General features: G+C 36.9%; 1 long non-coding RNA gene across 2 annotated transcripts in view; it reads left to right on the top strand.

Annotated features, from left to right (window-relative positions):
• LOC101692342 overlaps positions 1 to 6,230 on the top strand; it is a 35,495-nt gene extending 29,265 nt beyond the window's left edge. For both annotated transcript variants that reach the window (XR_001179968.2, XR_199650.3), the window contains one exon: positions 5,957 to 6,230. This is a non-coding gene — a long non-coding RNA (uncharacterized LOC101692342). The remainder of the gene's footprint in view (positions 1 to 5,956) is intronic.
• The last annotated feature ends 14,077 nt before the right edge of the window (positions 6,231 to 20,307 follow it).

Here is a 20,307-nt window from a genome sequence, read left to right as displayed (position 1 = left end):
GTTATCTGCTAGCCAAAATGTAACATTGCTTGTAGTGATTTCAAACAAACAAACAAACAAACAAACTTGATGTTAGGAGAATTTTTGTGTGTTGGTAATCCATACAACATGATACCATGAAATTATTAAAGAGAATGAGATAAACATGAATGTACTTTTGGGAAAGTTCTTGAACAATCGTGAAGTGGAAAAACAAGTCACATTAAGTATGCATAATATAGTGTTACCCCAAAGTTTGTCAAGATACACACACACACACACACACACACTCATGTGCCTATAAAATAAAACATCCGGAAGAATACATAATTCACTCAGGAGATCATCACTGGGAAGCTGCATGGGAAAAGAAGGAGATGTCAGACTATTACTCTTAATTTCATAGAATTCTAAATGGCTTATTTCTTCTCATAATCATATATTAATTTTTAATAATTAAAAAACTCCATCTCAGATGTTTTTAGAAAGAAGTCTCTCAAAAGTTCATTTACATTGATTCCCAGAGCATATTGGGATCTGTTGGCGGACTTCACATTTCCACTTCCTCCCATGGGAATGGGTTCCTGCTTAATTAAGTGACCCAGCCTGCAGCGAAGGTATTGGCAACACCATTTGGAACACCTAGATGTATCCCAGGAGTTCCATTCCTTAACTGGGAGGTCGTCCATCAAATAGAGAATTGACTTCATTTTTGAAGTGCAACCCCTTCGCCTTATAACATTGTTGACTAAGTTTCCCCTCACCATTGTGGAGTCCTCACACTAGAAGTCATCACTGCTGTTGGTTGGTGTTTGAAGATACCAAGGGGAAGAGCTATCGTTTATTTCATAATCTGAAAGTGATCATAAGGTGTTCATTTTAATAGTCTTCCCTTTATATTTATTGCCTAGGCCAAACAGGAAACAATCTGTAGGCCTGACACTTGGTTTTGCAAATACACCTTTCCTGGCAATGATGATGGTCCCAAGGCAGCAGTGGCATGGGCATCTTAAAATAAAACATCTTTCTTACGTAGAAGAGGTTTACAATTCTCTAAAGGTTTTGTCATGGCATTTAAGTAGGCTGATCTTCTACAGAGTAGTCATACCTGCACATTTGATGGATTATATTTTAGGAACAATGATTGTTTTCAGTGTGGGGAAAAGCCTCCACAGACGGATTGATACTGGGCTCCGTGCTGGGTCTTATGCATTAATCATGAAGTATCATGCTTATGCAAATGTGTAGACTCCCAATTAGGCAGAGAGCACAGAGCCCTGGGAATAATGTTATGGGCTATTGGGCCTTTGAAATACACTCCTTGGCCAAATTTTCAAAAGCAAAGCAGATTTGAGATGCCTTTTTACTCTTGAAAACAGGTGTACAATTGTCTTCTTAGTGCTTATTTCATGCCTTCGACCTTAAAATAAAGCTTTCTCCCAGTTGGCATGATTTTCCCTCATTGCTCAACAGAAGCAGTGGAAATTCTGAATCACTGACAAGAAAATAAAATGTTCATTCAAAATCTATACGTGCTAAGAATATTGAGGATACATCAATATTTGGGGTTTTGGGTCACACATTTTGAATGTTTCATGTATTCAGTTTTCCTCTGGCAAGCTCTGCCATCTCTTATATTTTCTGTGATTAATCAAAATATTCAGGTTTCTATGTTGTAAATCCTCTGCACATGATGCAAATATCATGAAGAGAAAACACAAATGCTGGGAGACAGACTTTTGCTTTTATGTATTACTTCTCATTTTCAAAACTTTACTTTGTTAACTTGAAACTGCTGATGTCTTACCCTGGCTCTTATTATCATAAGACACTTGTTGGATCCACTCCAGTATCTGGCGAGGATGTAGTGGTGGGTGGGAATGAGGGAGAATAAGAAGAAAGTTTGGAGAAGTTTTTGCTCTCCTTCATTTAAATCTCTCTTTCTAAGGTGGTCATTTTGAGTTTTGGTTATGTCTACTTGCTATTATTCAGATGAGGCATATAGACTGGCAAATCGAATGTTGCTACATAAGGAAATTTCGTAGGTTAGGAGAAAGGATGAAAAGATGTTTTTGTAGTCGTATATACAGTAATCCTTGCCTCTAACTATCTATTTAACAAAAGCTTCAGACACATGTTTGAACATTTGTTATTCAACTGGGAATCAATTGAATAAGAAACCAGTTGAAGGAAATCCCTGCTGCTTTCATCAACAATATCTAGGACACAGCTGATTGATAAGTCACTTACTATATAAGTCTTGCTTCCCATACAGCACTCACTCATGGCTTGAGTGGGGTGGAGGACTGGCAGGGATGGAGAGAAAGAAGGAGAGGGGAAGAAGAGAGGGAGGGAGGAAGACTATAGGCTTAAGGGAGAAAGAGAGAGCTGGAGACCTTCTTTATAATATTTGAAAGTTGAAGATAATGTCTGGAAAACCCTCCTTCGTGGGAAGAAAGGACTTCCTGACTTTTAAAAATGGTGTTAATCTACTGTGCTGTTTTTTCAGAATGCTTCTGGCTATGTGAGTAGCACTTCCAATTAGATCTCGTTGAAAAGTTTGTACAGAAGTCTGTAGCCCTCCAAATGCAATTTATTACATTAGGCGATTCAACAAAAGATTGGCTTTTCTTAGCCCAAGCCATAAATGGCATTGGCAAGTTAGTCCAGTCAATCTTTTTCAACATAGCTTCTTAATCCTGGCAACAAAATCCTCCTTCTTTCTTCTCTTTCTCATTGTCTCTTTCTTTTTCACACACCACACACACATGCATACACGATTTTAATGATTAAACATTTTAAGTAACTACTGCTCCTCACTTTATGAGCACTGTAGGGAAAAAAATGCCTCTGTGTAATCCTGTCAGTGGAGAAACTCATTTCTAAATACATTATTAAAAAACCAGGCCCACCGAGGGGACTTTGTAGGGCATGTCGTATGTTTCCTGTGACTTTTGAGTAGCTGTGGAAAGGGAGGTGTGCCCATTTGACCCAAGCAGGACCTGCTCTATAATTGAGGCCCTCCCTTCATCTCCAAATTTGGAAAGTTTCACTCTCCCCACTGGTGGTGTCCTCTGTGAAATCAGAAGCCTACAAAGAGAAAGATCAAAGAGTGAGAGAAAGGCCATGGTACATCGTTGCAGGAAAACATCTGATTTCTGTTGCACTTAGGTTTATTTAGGTGTTCTCTGTTTCCATAGTGAAAAACAAAGCAGCAACTGGAGAAATAAGGCAATAGAAAATTATGATGTCAAGCTGGAATTTGTTGAATGGAAATTAATGAAACTTAATGATGCTCCCGAGTTTTCTCTTCTACAAGAAGGTTATAAAAGGGCTTTTTGTGTCCGTGTATTGCCTTGCTTGCTTCACTTTGTGTTGTTACTTTGGTTTTTGTGTTTACTGTGCAAGAGAAGTATTTTTTCCCACCATGGTCTGGAACAAAGGGCAGAGTAGTGCTTGGTGATGACAAGTATCATCATATCCTTAAGAAAAAAAAAGGAACATCATATCCTTAAGAAAATAATCTGGTACTATAATCTGGTAAAATGGAACTCTTTCAGACAGGATAGTCTTGGTCAGTAGAAGGTGGTGATCTTTCCTCACAGAAATGCAGAGAAACAAGAAAGGACAGACTTCAACTTCCTAGGGCGTCCCACCACCCAATACCAGCCATCCCTTACATTGAATAGGTCTTCCAACCCTGTTTATAACTGAGCCCAAGAAAAATATCTCAGCATGACTCTGCCAGTTAATCGCCACCAAATTTGTTCCATCCTTAATATAATTTTGTCATCTCTCAGTTAGCTACAGTAAGCTGTTCTGTAATGATAGTTTGCACTACTCTCCCCCATTCTATTTAGACTTTACTTCTAGTTAGAACAAATAGCAGTTTTCGAAGTGTTATGTGGGGGCTCTTGGAAGAGCCCCAAGACCCTGTCAGGAGGTCCTCATGGTCAGAGCTATGATTTTGTAATGTTATTTGTCTTTTCTACTCTTATCCTCATATATATGTGCAGTAGAGTTTTCCAAAAGCAATATGAAGTGTTCCATAGATTTTTAAAATTGATTTTAATGAGTTCATTGATAATTTTAATTAATTTATTAATTTAAAAGATTAGAAGCAGATATTAGATTCCAGCTATCTTTTATTAACAGACATTAAAGAGATTAAGAAATTTGCAAAAATGTAAAACAGTGCCTATCTTCTTATTAATTTTTAAGTAATATTTTGGAAAATATAGCGATATTTCATAAAATATGTTTATATTAACATGTGGTAGGTTTATTATTATTTTAGGCTATTTGTAAATACATGCTTTTAGATTTTTTTGAGTTTTAAGAAAATGTCTTTAGGATCCTCCATAATTTTTAAGTATTTTAGGGAATCCAGAGGCCAAAACATTTGGGAATCCTTAGCTTACAAAGTGAGCAGAGCAGAGTCAAGGTAGGAAGTGATGCCTTTATCTTTAGCATCTCAAAGTCCTTATAAATTAAGTACAGCTGGGCCTTGTTTATAATAATCAAGTGTATTAATATTAATATTCACAATGAAGATAAATTGTGGTAAAATTCAAATTTAAAGCAGCTTTGATGAGTTTTTTAAGTGCACTGTGACTAGTTTTCAAAACTATAAGTGCATTTTCAACTTTTTAAAAAAGATTTTATTTATTTGAAAGAGACAAAGACGGAGTGCATGTGAGAGAAAGAGGAGTAGGGGAAGGAGAAACAGACCTCTGGCTGAGCAGAGAGCCTGATGCAGGACTTGATTCCAGGACCCCAGAATCATGACCTGAGCCAAAGGCAGACGTTTAAGTGACTGAGCCACCTGGGCACCCTCAATTTTCAGCTTCTAAGAACATATGTAGTGCAGCCTGATGAACATATTGGCCCTTATTCTAGGTGAATTAAAGTAACACTCTTTGGGTATGAGAAAAATAGCAGTGATTTAATTGGGCTTTAAAGACAATGAAGGTGAAAAATCTGTATTTGGTCTTTTTTTACAAAAACTATAAAACCAAAGTAAGATATAGGGAAAATGAAAATGTGACTGGCTCTAGAAGAAAGAGATCAATATCCTTTTCAGAACCAATTTATTTTCACGTGAGTTTTGTTTTGTTTTGTTTTAAGGTAGAAATAAGAAGAGCAAAGAATCATCCAAGGACAAACTAGATTACTCTGCCAGATTTGCCACAGAGTGTTGCTATTTGAGATACTATTTAAAAAAATTAGAGCAGGGAAACTGGATTAAAATTGGTTTGGGGAGAATCAAGGGAATCAAGAATTGAGAGAGAGAAAAGCAGAGTTGACTTTGGGGACTCACAGAGAGAGCTGTTTTGCTTGAAATTAACAAATGGGTTTGGCTCTAGCAAGGAAAGTCTGAACTTGAACTATACAAAAGCCGAAAACACTAACTGTCCTCAGAGAAAAATAAGAAAAACAGTCCAGGACAAGTTAACAAATTGCATCTAGTTAGTAATAAGAGCATATGTTGACTGGGGGCGTGTGTGTATATGTGTGTGTGTGTGTGTGTGTGTGTGTGTGTTTGGTACTGGTGTCAGGTTTCAGAGTTTGCTGCACACACTCTTGATGACAGGGAGCCCGCTGTGTTTATGGGCCCTGAAAATGGTCCATTCTAAGGAGGAAACCAAAAAGCCCAGAGGTATGTGGTTTTTGAGCAAGTCTGTCCTTTGCAGAAGGAGAAACATACATCTACTTCTCTGATTTCTGGAGTGTGCTTTCCTGTACCCAGAAGTCCACAGTCACTGCTAAGAGTCCTGTTCCTGATAGCTAGTTAAAGTGCCATGTTTTCAGTAATGGCTACCAATTCTGACATTTGATTTTTAGCAGTTTGGATCAGTTGACATTTGACTGGCTCTTCAGTTTACTATCAGACGATGGGCTTTTGCTTCTCTTCAGTTGTAAGATTTGCTGAATTAATTTTTATCAAAATTTTCAAAATTTTTATTAAATTTTTCAGAAACAATACATCAGGCCCCTCTCCCTGGAAGACAAGCTGGAAGAACAAGAGGACAACAACCCAAGGGTCGTCATAAAACTGTACAACCCCAACACCAGGGGAAAATAGTATATTAAGTTCCTGGTATTGCCTCATGGCCTGTTTATTTCTTAGATTTGACTTTTCTTTTCTTTTTATAAAATTCTTTCTCAACATTTTTTTTTTCTTTTTACACACTTACCATTTCAACGAGATTCTTAGTACAACATATTCCATAGTAACTTTTTAACTTGAAAATTTTCACACATACTTTTTTCTTTTTCCTTTTTCTTTATATCTATATCTGTATAAAGATATATAGAGATGTAAGCTTCAATGTAGTCCTTTTCTCCATATATATATATATATATATATATGTTTTAATTTCCCTGTATCTCTGGGAAGTAGTGTTCTTTAACAAAGAGAACAAAATACACCCAGGAAGAACTCAAAATGTTATCATCCTTAGCCAAGAAAAGAACAAGGAAGATCTTTCCTCAATTTAGAGCTCTTTATAGAGTTTGTCATTAACTGAACACAAAAGGTTAGAATGAAAAATTTTAGTCATCTTCATCATAGATGTGGCCAAAGTCTCTACTTAAATTTTCCACTTAAAATATGTCATATCTATGCATGCCTAAATTGGAGCTACTTAAAATCAAACTACCTAATAGTACTGAAACTTTTTATATGATTAAACCACATGATGGAAAAGATAAAGCACCCATCTTCCTGCTCACACTGTAGGGGGCCAAGAAATGATTTTCCAACTTGTAGCATCTAAACTATGTGTAATTCCTAGGTTATTCAGAGATCTTAGTCCCTTAAAGCTCAAACATATAAATGTACACATGTAAACATACAACCTGCTGAATGCTGCTCAAAAAATATGGGAGGGGCGCCTGGATGGCTCAGTGGGTCAAACCTCTGCCTGTGGCTCAGGTCATGATCTCAGGGTCCTGGAATTGAGCCCTGCATCGGGCTCTCTGCTTGGTGGGGAGCCTGCTTCCTCCTCTCTCTCTCTGACTGCCTCTCTGCCTACTCGTGATTTCTCTGTCAAATAAACAAATAAAATCTTAAAAAAAATTTGGGAAAGAGTTAAATGTAGAAAATACATGTTACAAGTAGAAGTTAAACTGAAGAGATTGAACTAATAGACCCCTTAAGCAGTTGTGAGGAAGCAGGCTGCAAAAAACATACCACCAGAATTAAAAAGGAAAACAGGGATGAGAGAAGTAAGCTGTGGGAAAACAAGCTAGGACTGAAAACGGTTAACACAACACACACACACACACACACAGAAAACAGGCCCTGGTTTTAGTAGCTTTACAAAAATTTCTGAAGGAAATTTAAGGTTTCTTTGAATATTGATGGGCCTAGGAAGTTCATATCTGGTAAGGAATGCTAACAAGTGTTCTCTGTAGCTACAGTGAGTGGTCAGACCCCCCTTATAGAAAGTTTTTTTTTTTTTCTCTCTCTCTCTCTCACGCACACACATACACACACAGTAAATCTGGTGATTGGCCCCCTGCAAAAGATATACAAAATCACCTTAATTTTCTTTCCAACTTTGAAGCTATGAGCATTAGGGACCTTTGGGTAGTTTCCTTGCTTGGGATTGTATGTCTACTTTCCTTTTATTTAAGTAGTTGCATTGGATTCAAGGTTGGTTCTGGGTTCTTGCGTATGTTCTGAGATTAGGGTCTTAACTATATTAAGAATGAATAATACTCCAGAAAACTTTCAGAATGAGAAATGATTTTAAGGATATTTAAGAATGTAGAACAGAGAAAGAATGTCTTAGGGAAGTGGTGAAATAGGTTGAGATTGTTTGAATTAAAATGTAGGACTCATATCCTAATAAAACAAAGGTCTTCCTTCATAGCTGAGGTGGTGAACATTATTGTCTGAACATAGCTTTCTGTAGGGTCCAACGTAGAAACTGACTCCAGATCTTCTAAATCAGAGGATCTTAAAATGTTTTGTGCTGTCAATCTCTTGGGCCGTCTGGTGAAGCCTGTGGACTATTCCTCTGAATAATGTTTTTACAAAGGCAGCCAACTATATTAAAATAGAAATCCAGGTTCAGAATATATCTACATTATATTCATGCATATCCATGCATAACCATACATGGATATAACACATTTATATCCACAATATATCCATATTATATCCACATTATGGGTATATTCTAAAGATGGAGCCAACAGACTCTCTTGATGAACTGGATCAGGCCTGAGAGAAAAAGTTAAAAAATGACTCTATGTTGTTGGCAGAACAAATGAGAGTGTGGAATGTCTACACTTAAACTGTCTTCAGTCTAGTAAAACTAAAACCCCTCGACACTTAAATGCAGGGGAAGGAACAGAGGCCTACTGCTTCGGATAATTTTTTCTCATTATTAAGACATCCACTAAATTGGTGATGGTCACTGAGGCTTCTTCTTTTTTTTTTTTCCTTCCTCCAGATTAAATTTGTGAAAGAAAACCAATGAGAAATGATTGTTTAAAAGTGCATCTTTTGATGCAATATGATTTATTTGTTCTATGTTTTCCTTAATTGGCCATTAACTAGTTATTAAATATTTTTCATGCTAAAATAATGTCAGTTTCTTATATGGTTGCCACTCAGTTCCATGTAAAGGTCTACTCATAGCTAGCACTGCCTTGATGCTTGATAAAGTGTAAATAATGCCAAGAAGATAATGGAGAAAGTATCACAAGCACTCACTGTGAGCTCAGCAAGTTCAGGGTATTGTTGACATTAACAGTCCAACATTATTTAGAACTCGGGGGCTCAGGGGTGGCTCAGTGGGTTAAGCCTCTGCCTTTGGCTGGGGTCGTGATCCCAGAGTCCTGGGATTGGGCCCACATTGGGCTCTCTGCTCAGCGGGGAGCCGGCTTCCCCCTCTCTCTCTGCCTGCTGTTCTGCCTACTTGTGATCTGTCTGCCAAATAAATAAATAAAATCTTAAAAAAGAAAAAAGAACTCATCATATTTGGCTTTTATTCTGAGTATATCTGATCATTGTTTCATGTGTTATTCTTTGGAGTAGTTAATGAAATGCATGAGGTGAACTTTCATCAGGGAACAAGGAACTGCGAAGTGTCAGCCTCACAGCCCTCCCCATAGGGGTCAGCAGAAGGCGAGTTAATGAGTGGCCCTGCTCAGTACACAATAATTGAACCTTGGGTTAAGCACGTGGCTGGGGCTTAGATTCCTGGGTCTAATTGTCTTAAATGACTGAAGAATAGGAAACAGGGAGCTTACTATGTTTGCTTTGAAATGTTCCTTCCTTTACCTTTGAAACTGCTGGTTTTATGGTCCAGATCATTCTAAAAACCCTGCTCTCTGTGACTATTTATGGCTGTCAATAAGGAGAGAAAGGAGTAGGAACATAAAGGATGAAGTTTAAACTAGAGTGATGCCAATTTATAATGTTCTGGGTCCTTTTTTTTTTTCTTTTTAAAGTATGTTTCTTTTTCTTCAGTGTGGGGTCTTGAGCTTCAGGTTTTGGAGTTGGTAAATTCTATTTTTCCGACAATAAATGTGAATCTCCTAGATTAACATGTTTCAGAGAAAACAAAGTTATAAAAAGCATGTGTGTTTGGTAAGGGGAATTGTGGACTTGGAAGTGGAGACGACAGGAAATCTTTGGGATGGAGGAAATGGATGAAGAGAGAAATAAATGGGGAAAGCATCAAGCTCCCTCTGCTTTACCTGTACAATTTTCAAAACCTTGGAACTAAAGTGAAGAAAACCACAGAGAACAATTAATTCCATCTTCACTGTGTATAATGTGTAATTTGCTCTTTCAGTTAAGGATATGTAACACCAATGACCAACTGTAGGCAAAAGTATAAAGTAAGTGAGATTATTTTTAAAAACTTACCATTCCTTTTTCATTGGTCTTTAGTCTCTGTTTGGGTCAGTCCTATTAGTGCACCTAGTAGGTACAGGTACCCTCATTCCAGACTCCTAGGAATTTTCCATGTGCGCATGTTGTGTCTTCTCTGACCTCCTTAAAATACACTTGTTCAGTGTCCCAGACTTTCAGAGCCAAAAATGTGATGAGAGTTAATTAAATATTGTAAAAAAAATCTCTAACTCTTTAATTAACAAAATAATAGTTTCTGGGTAATATCTGAGCTTTTAACTCATTCTAGATAGTAATTTCATTTTAACAAGATACTCTTACACCTTACCTAAAATAAATAGAATGGCTATTTTAGACTATAAGAGAATAGTGAGAAGGAGATCTATGTATATGATGGTTCTTTCAGTTCCTTTTAAACTTGACCTTTAGGTGACCACCTGTTCAGACCAGGAAAACATGTAGGTCAACAGCAGAAAGACTATAGCTTATAATCATACAGATACAGACTACAATGTATCTCCAGAACTTCTATCATCAAAATGATAAAATAATTAGTAAATACCAATCATTGGTAAATATCATCGGTGAAGGAAGTAAAAGGAGTTTGGTATTATTTATGCTGGGAGAAATTTGGTTAATATTTTTAGGAACTGAATCTGAAATTGTAGATTCCCTAGGCATTCCATTTCATAAGATTCAAAGAAATAGGCTGTACCTGTAGTAGAAGAAACTTAATTTAAGACCCAAGGAAAACATTATGCCATCTCTAGAACCTACATTTAAAGGATTTTTAACTTCTCTCTCTGCTGAGCTTTATGACCACATTAGATACTTCTCTTGATTGGCTAAGTTTGCTTATCAACCCAATGACATGTTTGTTTCCTAATACTAAGACTTGGAATCTGTGAAGCTTCCCAGCATTGTCCCTCTCCTCACACAACCTGAGGCAGCAAAAGTGGTTCTTTCTTGGTTGTGAGCTCCCTCAAGGAATATCAAGAATTTACTGAAATCTCTGCCTAATTGCAGAGAATAAATTCTCATGCTGCTCTTTTGCAAATATTTCAAATTATTTGTCTAACAGTAAATTAGATCTGACATGTTAATTGGTTTAGGGAGCCATGCATGATGTTTGCTCATTTGCGACTAATTTCTAATACATTAGTATTTTTGAAAAAAAGTAGATCAACTTGGAGAAAACTGGGTCTGGAGTTCAATCACCCTGCAACTTCTATTATCAGAGAGATCACACACACTAAAATTAATGTGAAAGGTGTATAAGTGGCTCATTCCAGGCCTGGCTGATGACTCATATGACTGTAAACACATAATTCCACTTCATCTTTCCTGGGGTTTTTCCTTCAGTAAAATAGATCTAATAATACCACATACCAGCCTCATAAGGAAATTGGCAGAATTAATGAGATAATAAAAATCGTGGGAAATAGTTGTTGAAAGGACCTCAGGGTCCTTTACACTCCCTCCTGCTGAGTGGGAACATCTGACCTATCCAAATCCCCAAATCCATTCTTTCAATGTTCTTGAGCAGACTTAATCACTTAGGCTGGAGAAGCTGCTTCCGTTCCCCCTCAAGTCCTCCTCAGATTTATCAACTTGGTGATTGAATCATTTATCACAAAGTTGAACCTAAATCTCCTTTTTGGTGGCAGATGATAGATAATTCTGTGACTTTTTCAGAGAACATGGCAAATGGCGGCATGATCCAGAAACTCCATGGACTCATTTGGAAATAGTACATCTTGCAGTTGTGTGTTCTTGTTTTTTTGTTTGTTTTTTTCCTCAGACTCCTTTTCCTTAAGGTTGGTTTCTGGTGAATGATAGAGAAGCTGGATACATCAAAAGACAGTCTTACAATGAATACAACTTATTCTTCATACAAGTCACTATCAGTGATAAACAGAGACATTTGGTAGCTTCATGAGATTTTTTTAGCCAGTTATGTATTTTTAAAAATACATTTTTAGCATAGAACTATAAATAAACCAGAATGTCATGTAGCTAAGCAAACTTTTGGCACTTAGGAACCACTTTAAGAGGTTCACAAACGGGTGCCTGGGTGGCTCAGTGGGTTAAGCCTCTGCCTTTGGCTCAGGTCATGATCTCAGGGTCCTGGAATCGAGTTCCGCATTGGGCTCTCTGCTTGGCAGGGAGCCTGCTTCCTCCTCTCTCTCTCTGCCTGCCTCTCTAACTACTTGTTGTCGCTCTCTGTCAAATAAATAAAATAAAAAAATCTTAAAAAAAAAAAGAGGTTCATAAACTCAGGCCATTAAAAAAATATGTGAACATTGTATATATAAAATATACATAAATTATATATATATAATGTATATAAATAAATATAATAAGACAAATATAGAACATCTATAAAACATTCTATATATCATATATAATGATTATGTAATGCTTTTATATAAAATGATTTTTAAAAAATTTTATTTATCAATTTGATAGAGAATAAGCAGGAGGAGCAGCAGAAGGAGACAGAGAAGCAGACTTTTCACTGATAGAGAGCCCAACCTCAGGACTCTGGGATCATGACCCGAGCTGAAGGCAGACATTTAACCAATTGAGCCACCTAGGCACTCCTATATATAATCAGCAAAAGAGCAAAGGCAAATTATATATTAACCTTATCTTTATAATTCCATACTGTGGGTTCAATGAGGGAGCTAGGGAGAAAGGATTTCTTAAGATTTCTAAATTATAGCTGGGGAAATTGAAAAATAGACCAGAGCCACAAAAAATGGGCTATAGAACTTGTACAATGAAAGACATTAGTTGCTTTTGCTGGTTGGATATATGTATTGTATACAAAATTTTAGGATAACAAGTAAGAGATATTTAAAAATTCATCTTTAGTTGATTTGAATTGTTCTTGGTCATTGGTGTTCTATTTTGTGTAGTCTAATTAATTCTTACTGCTTGAGTCTGCACCCTGGGGTGATTTTAAATAAGCAAATACGCAAAGAGTTTTCATTTGCATGGTGATGTTGACTCATTGAGTAATTTTGTAGTCTAACTTCCTTATTTTCAGCCAGGATTAATTTCTTCTCTTTCTTTACAAACACCACACACACATACACACACACAATTATACACTTATCTTACTAAAATTTTTAAATGCATTTCTGCCAAAAGTGTTATATTCTATGAAAGGTTATGATATTTTTAGGAAACTGCAATTTTAAACTATAAATACTAATTATGTTAATTATAAATATTAAATTTTAAATTATATAAATAAATAATCATAGGAATATAGGTGTTTTTTTTCCCCCTGCTCTTTAGCATTTAGGAAATATAGCCTTGAAAATTCTAATAGCCATTTGATTTTAGGTTGCAATTTTACAAATTCTGCTTCCCTCCAAAATAGTATTTTTAGAAAATAACTATCAACCCCGACCCCATGTCTAAATAGATAATTTTAAATATCCAATGTGTCAACTACATGGTAAACTTCTGTATCTCTATCTTCATATACTTTCCTTCAAAAACCTCTCTCTCCTCTTATTGTAGACTGAGAACTCAAGCAGGCAAATCTCTTTTGGGTTTATCCTGACATGGTGATTTGACCCTAGAAGCAGGGAAAACAAGAACTGATGCAATCTGTTTTTGCCTCTTTACCTAAACAATAGGTAATAATAGGTTTTATATCCTCAAATTTCCAGGAAAAGAAAAGAAAGAATAGCACTTAAAAAAAAAAAAAGAAAAGGTAAGACAGGAAAGCATGAGCAATGAGTGACGGAAGTTTGAAGTAATTAAATTGGAGTCTTCCAAGTGTCAAGTATATTTGAATGTTATTCTGTTTTATTCCAACATCTCTTTAATATCAAATAATCATAATTTCCAGGGAGAAAATGAAGAGATGGAAGCGATGCCGCCTTCTAACAAGTAAGGCAGGGAGAGTTGAAACTGCAGGAGAGGATAGGGTTGGATTATGAAGTTGGAAGGTTGGATGGGTCATGCTGCAGACGCCCAAGAACCTGCAGAAGTCAAGGATGGAAAAAAGCCAAGTCAGCCTGAGGGAGTTGACCAAAACCCATCGAACTGTTCACTCTCAGGGGTGAGCACAAGGCAAGTATGGACTCTAATGAACAATAGACCTGAGCCATCCTGCCAGAGGCCTGATGATGCTATCCATGTACTTTGGGGACCTGTGTGATACTAGAGTTTCCCTCCACCTTTGTCTCATGTCAGTAAGATACCAGCTGACACCAGATATGTTCTGCTATCATCTTGGGAAAGGAAGTAGGGAATGAGGAGGTCACCTGTGACATTAAGCTTTTTTCTTTTGTTTTTTTTTTCAAGAAAGACAATACTATCTGACAGGACTTCTTTGATTACTGAATCAAACTAAGCCTAAACTTCTACTAAATACATAGTTTTGCCTATTAACCAGAGGATGTTGTCCTGAAGGGAGCTATAAACACAATCAAGGCAATATATCTTCTGTGCATATCTAACACAGTATAATAAATTTTATAACACTGCTATATGCAGTGGAGATTAAATGAAAAGGAGAAATTCTCCTATTCTTTACCAGAATATGACTGCAATCATTTTCTTTCCATGCATTTTGGAAAGCTAGTCCTTCACTGAGAGGGATGTTATTCTGTGTGGTGGGATGGTGGGAACCTGCATACATTCTATTCTGAATGACGAAAGTTTGAAATTCTTGTCCACTATCTGCAATCTGTTTGGTTCTTCATACATGAGAGTTTTAAAAACACACCCCTCTCCAAGTCTGAACACTTTGAGTTACAGGGTCCCTAGGCCATAGTAATGTTTAGGCAGTGTTGAGAAACTCTGGTCGGGTCCCCTAGGAAGGATCCTGTGAGCCACCTGCGCAGCACTGTTCTGAATCTGGGAGAGTTGCACAACCATTAGCACGCTGAATGGCTGCCAACTTTGTTCTGCACACTTAAGAAAGGTAGACTTTCAAAAGAGTAAATGTTTTTCCATCCTTTAACATCTATTTAAAGTTTTCTTTGCTGTGCTAATGATTTGGAGTCTGATAGAAAGCACTGGAGTTCTTTGCCATGTTCTTGCCCCTATCTATTAAGTCCTACCTCCTGCTCAAAAGGCAAGTGCAATTTAGGTGAATGAAGATGACTTGAGGAAATGTTTATCTCTGACCCATAGTTCTTCCAAGCAGTACAGACAACATCTTCTTGGGTCCACTAGATAAAGGAAAGCTGATGGTTTCTGGTATTAATTGTATGTGTCTGGTAATTGGTATTTATTTTTATACATGGTGGGCCACTTATAAAATGATGAACCCAGTGTTCAGAAAGTAAGAGGAAAAATTAGGATCCTAACCTGGGATTCAGAAGGATTTATCTAGGCTCTGAAGCTACCCTCCACTCAAAGAAACTTTTCTTCAAATTCAGGGGCACTACAATTTATTAATTTGAATTTAACACTGAGTTACAAGTGTTAAGTTCCTTTTTTGGATGGTGAACTTTGAACTTCCTCTTAAAGTACTGGTTTTGTAATGGAGATTTTGCCACTGATCTAACTCTGTGACTTTGGATTTGTTTAACTTTGACATAGCAGTAAGAACACTCTAGCAACCCCTTGTGCATTCAAATAGCCTTGCCTAAAAAGCTGAACCAACAAATCTTTAACAGTTACAAGAGTAATGTGTATTGAGAGGCAGTTACTGGATAAAAATTGGGTTCAAGATGATTTTCAATCGAGCTGGTTCAAACAAAACCAGAGAAGTGTCATAAAAATATAATTTCACACACAAGGAGCACATTCAGAGGCTGATGCTGCAATATTAATGGACACTCTCCCCCTTCCTATTTCCATCAAAATTCTTAGCCATAGAGACTAAAATGAGAGATTGCTATTGTATTTTGAAGGCTGGATGAGGATTTTAGGAGTAGCAGCTTAGAAAAGACAACAGCTTCACGTAGTCAAAATATTAAAACTTGTCTCCTGTCATTGGGCTTCAGAATTATAAATGACTAAACGTCTAGGAAATCTAGTGAAATATATATGAAAAAACTCGGAAGAAAAATTTTTTGAAACAATCTTAATATCAGAGAAAGATCTCAGAGTTGTATATATTTAGCAAAAAAATAAAAACTCAACCCTAGAAACTTTTCCATATATATTGGATTTATTATATTTCTCCAAAGCAATTTGAAAAGCACTGAATTATGTTCCCTTTCAGCTTCCAAAAAAATAAAAACACCATAAGTAATAAAAGCAGAAAAGTTGACTCTGAAATTCATTTTCGTATAGATTTATAGGAAAACTGCTTTGATGTCTTTTCCATTCCCCTGCCAGTTTAAAAAAAAAAAGAAAGAAAGAAAGAAAGAAAAGGGAACATCTATTAAGTTTAACATAAAAAAACCCACTCTTCAAACCTCATTTATCTTTGATGAGCCCTGGGCAGAGTGCCATAATAACACTATGCACATTATAAGAATTCTATAATCATTCAGTCTTTTCCCTTTCTTTTATAATCAGCTGAGTATTGTTATTGGCCCTCCCTCTAACTGAGTGAGCGAGACTGGGCTGACATTTGACGCAGTGCAGGTTGCTGTACACAAAAGGGAGTTGAAAGGGGATTTCAGCAGTCTCCAGGAGGAAATCCTCATTTCACTTTCAACACATACGAATTCAGGATGCTTTCTTCGGTATGTTAGGACCTAATGTTTTAATTAAGTGGGACCTCTCAGGGGTCTGGGTGGTCCTACCCGTGCTAAGCAGAATCTGCCAGTGCCCCTGGCATTGATGGGGAAACAGATCCCCCGGCCTTTTCTGAATGCTTGGTGTATGTGAATTGGTCAGACCTCACAGATGTAAGTCCTGGCTGAATCCTGGCTCTGCTTGCTTCCTCTAGGCATAGGAAAGCACATACAGGGAGGGTTTGAGTTGATAAGTTGGAGTGTATTCATGTTTCAAACCAAGTAGGACACTCAAAGTGAATGGAGCTGGCACATCCAAACTTGTGTTCTCTCTCTCTTTTATCACTCTTTCTAGCCATTAGAATGAGAATATTTTCATTAACTGAAAATTCTGGTTTTCAGGGAGCTAGTCAAAAAGTATTTCTGGTTCTGCATTTTTATGATAATTAAAAAAATGTAAAATAAAAATGAAATAATCTATTTTCTGAGGAGCAAAATGTCCGATATGTTTGGTGAAGTTAGAGTTGATCGAGTCTGAAGTCTAATTTTTTATTTAGCAATTGTGTTTACTGGAGGAGGTTCAGGTAAAGATAACATAGTTTTTTTACTTATTTTTAAAAAATGAACATATAATGTATTATTTGCCCCAGGGGTACAGGTCTGTGAATCGTCAGACTTACACTTCACAGCACTCACCATCACACATACCTCCCCAATGTCCATAACTCAACCACCCTCTACCCCCCACCCCGCTACCCCCAGTTTGTTTTGTAAGATTAAGAGTCTCTTATGGTTTGTCTCCCTCCTGATCCCATTTTCTTTCATTGTTTCCTTCCCTATCCTGCAGGACCCCACATTGCCTCTCAAATTCCTCATATCAGGGAGATCATATGATAATTGCCTTTCTCTGATTGACTTATTTTGCCCAGCATAAGACCCTCTACTTCCATCCTTGTCATTGCAATGGCAAGATTTTATTTCTTTTGATGGCTGCATAGTATTCCATTGTGTATGTGTGTGTGTGTGTGTGTGTGTGTGTGTGTGTGTGTGTGTATACATATATATATATATATACACATATATATATATGTATATATGTATATATATATATATATACCACTTCTTTATCCTTTCATCTCTTGATGGCCACTTAGGTTCCATTCATAGTTTGGCTGTTGTGGACATTGCTGCTATAAACATTCGGGTACATGTGCCCCTTCAGATCACTACATTTGTATCTTTAGGGTAAATACCCAGTAGTGTGATTGCTGGGTCGTTGGGTGGCTCTATTTTTAACTTTTTGAGGAACCTCCATGCTGTTTTCTAGAGTGGCTACACCAGCTTGCATCCCCACCAACAGTGTAGGAGGGTTCCCCTTTCTCTGCATCCTCATCAACATCTGTGGTTTCCAGACTTGTTAATTTTAGCCATTCTGACGGTGTGAGGTGGTATCTCATTGTGGTTTTGATTTGTATTTCCCTGATGCCAAGTGATGTGGAGCGCTTTTTCAAGTGTCTGTTAGCCATCTGGATGTATTTTTTGCAGAAATGTCTGTTCATGTCCTTTGACCATTACTTGATTGGATTCTTTGTTCTTTGGGTGCTGAGTTTGAGAAGTTTTTTTATAGATTTTGGATATTAGCCCTTTATCTGATGTGTCATTTGCAAATATCTTCTCCCATTCTATCAGTTGTCTTTTGTTTTTGTTGACTCTTTCCTTTGCTGTGCAAAAGCTTTTGATCTTGATGAAGTCCCAATAGTTCATTTTTGCCCTTGCTTCCCTTGTCTTTGGTGATGTTTCTAGGAAGGAGTGGCTGTGGCTGTGGTCGAAGAGGTTGCTGCCTGTTTTCTCCTCAAGGATTTTGATGGATTCCTTTCTCAGATTGAGGTCCTTCATCCATTTTGAGTCTATTTTTGTGTGTGGTGTAAGGAAATGGTCCAGTTTCACTGCTCTGCATGTGGCTGTCTAATTTTCCCAGCACCATTTGTTGAAGAGACTGTCTTTTTTCCATTGGACATTCTTTCCTGCTTTGTCAAAGATTAGTTGACCATAGAGGTGAGGGTCTATTTCTGGACTCTCTAGTCTGTTCCACTGATCTATATGTCTGTTTCTGTGCAGTACCACATTGTCTTGATGATGACAGCTTTGTAATAGAGCTTAAAGTCTGGAATTGTGAGGTCACCAACTTTGGCTTTCTTTTTCAACATTCCTCTGGCTATTTGAGGTCTTTTCTGGTTCCACATAAATTTTAGGATTACTGGTTCCATTTCTTTGAAAAAAAAAAAGGATGGCATTTTGATAGGGATTGCACTAAATATGTTGATTGCTTTAGGTAGCATAGACATTTTCACAATATTTGTTCTTCCAATCCATGAGCATGGAACATTTTTCCATTTTATTGTGTTTTTCTCAATTTCTTTCATGAGTACTTTATAGTTTTCTGAGTATAGATTCTTTGCCTCTTTGGTTAGGTTTATTCCTAGGTATCTTATGGTTTTAGGTGCAGCTGTAAATGGGATTGACTCCTTAATTTCTCTTTCTTCTGTCTTGCTGTTGGTGTAAAGAAATGCAACTGATTTCTGTGCATTGATTTTATATCCTGATACTTTACTGAATTCCTATACAAGTTCTAGCAGATTTAGAGTGGAGTCTTTCGGGTTTTCCACATAAAGTATCATATCATCCGCAAAGCATAAGAGTTTGACTTCTTCTTTGCCAATTTGGATGCCTTTAATTTCTTTTTGTTTGATTTCTGAAGCTAGGACTTCTAGTACTATGTCGAATAGCAGTGGAGACAATGGACAGCCCTGCCATGTTCCTGACCTTAGCGGAAAAGCTCTCTCAGTTTTTTTCCATTGAGAGTGATATTTGCTGTGGGTTTTTCATAGATGGCTTTGATGATATTGAGGTATGTGCTCTCTATCCCTACACTTTGAAGAGTTTTGATCAAGAAAGGATGCTGAACTTTATGAAATGCTTTTTTAGCATGTATTAAGAGTATCATATGGTTCTTGTTCTTTCTTTTATGAATGCATTGTATCACATTGATTGATTTGCAGATGTTGAACCAAACTTGCAGCCCTGGAATAAATCCCACTTGGATGTGGTGAATAATCCTTTTAATGTACTATTGGATCCTATTGGCTAGTATTTTGGTGTGAATTTTCACATCTGTGTTCATGAGGGATATTGGTCTGTAATTCTCTATTTTGATGGGGTCTTTGGCTGGTTTTGGGATCCAGGTAATACTGGCCCCATAAAATGAGTGTGGAAGTTTTCCTTCCATTTCTATTTTTTTGAAGCAGTTTCAGGAGAATAGGTATTAACTCTTCTTTAAATGTTTGGTACCATTCCCCTAGAAAACCATCTGGCCCTGGGCTCTTGTTTGTTGGGAGATTTTTGATGACTGTTTCAATCTCCTTACTGGCTATGGGTCTGTTCAGGTTTTCTATTTCTTCCTGGTTCAGTTGTGGTAGTTTATATGTCTCCAGGAATGCATCTATTTCTTTCAGATTGTCAAATTTGCTGGCATTTGGTTGCTCCTAATATGTTCTTGTTATTGTTTGTATTTCTTTGGTGTTGGTTTTGATCTCTTCTCTTTCATTCATGGTTTTATTTATCTGTGCCTTTTCTCTTTTCTTTTTGATAAGTCTGGCCATGGGTTTATCAATCTTATTAATTCTTCCAAAGAACAAGTTCCCAGTTTTGTTGATTTGTTCTACTGTTTTTTGTTTTTTGTTTTTGTTTGTTTCTATTTCATTGATTTCTGCTCTGACATTTATGATTTCTCTCCTC

This window comes from Mustela putorius, unplaced genomic scaffold (genome assembly GCF_011764305.1).
Source record: "Mustela putorius furo isolate JIRA1106 unplaced genomic scaffold, ASM1176430v1.1 tig00003898_pilon_pilon_pilon, whole genome shotgun sequence".
Lineage (NCBI taxonomy): Eukaryota > Metazoa > Chordata > Mammalia > Carnivora > Mustelidae > Mustela > Mustela putorius.
Note: the sequence above shows the minus strand (reverse complement) of the source record. Positions and strands in the feature narration are given on the sequence as shown.